This window comes from Gymnoscopelus microlampas (genome assembly GCF_963454915.1).
Source record: "Gymnoscopelus microlampas genome assembly, chromosome: 16".
In the NCBI taxonomy this organism is placed as follows: Eukaryota; Metazoa; Chordata; class Actinopteri; order Myctophiformes; family Myctophidae; genus Gymnoscopelus; species Gymnoscopelus microlampas.
Window position 1 is genome coordinate 2330086 of NC_139953.1, and position 1873 is coordinate 2331958.

A 1873-nucleotide genomic window follows, 5' to 3' on the forward strand; every position below is an offset into this window, starting at 1 on the left:
TACTGTACCAATAGTCTAGTGGTTAGTGAGATGGTTCTCCAAGGCTGGAGGTCAGGGTACGATTCTTGCTTGGGTTGCATAGAACCTTGGGAAACATGTTGAGGTGTTTTTTTTTAACTGTACTGGAGTATTAGTGCACTTTTACTTCTACTCCACTACATCTGCAGAGGCAGATAGTGTACTTTTATTCCACTACAATTATTTGAAAGCTTTACTTTGCAGATATAAATTGTTATATTATAAAACATACATATTAACCACTTTAGCCCTTTTTATACCACGGCCATTTGAAAATAGCCGATCTACAAGGTAGATTGGCTACTTTAAAACATTTTAGTACTTTTGGTACTTTAAGTATATTTTGATGCCAATACCTTTGTACTTTTACTCAAGTAACATTTTGAACACAGGCCTTTTAGTTGTAATAGAGTATTTTTATATTGTGGTATTGCTTTTACTTTAGTAAAATGTCTGTGCACTTCTTCCACCATGAAACACAGTTGTGTTTAAAGAAACAATTGCTTTTGAATTCATCCTAAGGACTATGCATTATTTTCAATGTTTACAAAAAATAAAAATAACATTCACTTTTAAATGCATTCACCCTTCCCCTGTTGCTAATAATGTACTGTAGAGTTCATGGACTCACATGCGCCACATGGTGGCCGTTCAGCCACACTACACCTTAAAAAAAGGTGTCAAATGTGGCACCACCAAGTAGTAGTGGTGCCTCTGTGGCACCACAGAGGCACTCAGATGGTATTACTGCCATTCTCAAGTGCTAACCACTGTATATGCAACAACATATTTGAAACTGTCCCTGTATTACTTCATTCCAACACTGACTGCACATACATGTGACAACCAGTTTTGGGCTGTAAAATATTACTTATATATTGTACTGTAATTATTACTTTCCCCAGTAACGAGTAGTGTGACGTATTACAATTGCCAAAACAGTATTACTTATCCAAGTAACGCTGTATTACTGAATTACAATGAATGCGATTTATTTTGGACTGAAGTGCTCTCTTCTCTGCATGGTTTGTATATGCGCCATCTGTCCATCCAGCTGCATAGAGGAGCCCAGTGTGAAGTGCCATAGTAGGTTATCACGTGCTCAAAAATAACAGATCTACACGCTGTGCATGAGCACAGCTTGAGCATGTGCCATGTAATATTATATGTAATATAACTTTTTACTCTGGATTCCAAGTAATAATATATTATTTGTTGTCCAACACTATGAATTATATAAGAGAAGGAGTTCTGACTGATGAAGATGCTCTTGGCATTGAAACGTTAGTCCATTGTTCCTACAGCACCTTACCAATAAGGCAACCAATAGTCTGTGACGCTCCTATGCTTCAGTCCTGGTGACCACCATGTATATAAAGCTGCTTGTAGTATATAAAATTGTACAACTTGCATAAGAAACTGTAAAGAGACTGCATATGAAGGAATCAATTATAAATTGAATGACAAGTCAATTCTAAAAAGGCAACACATTTTTTTTGTAATAAAACAGTTTTATTTATAGTCACAAACGAACGTCAACAATAAAACAGTCACAAACGAACGCTAACAATAAAACATGAACAAACAATTGTATTTATACAGTCCAAACCAGGGGTGGGCAGCTTTGATGATAGAGAGGGCCAGCTATATTTCCACACTAACTTCAGGGGGCCACATTGCATTGCTGACGGGGCAGAAACCTCTTATCTCCGTATTTTAACCTTTTCTGTAAATGAATGTCCTACTTCGTCATTCTATTATGTCACACAAAAGTAGCAAAACATAGCCGATCAAAACGTGTCGCATCATGGCGCGTTTTGAGCTTGTATATCAGCTATTTTTGCTATTTTTTAAT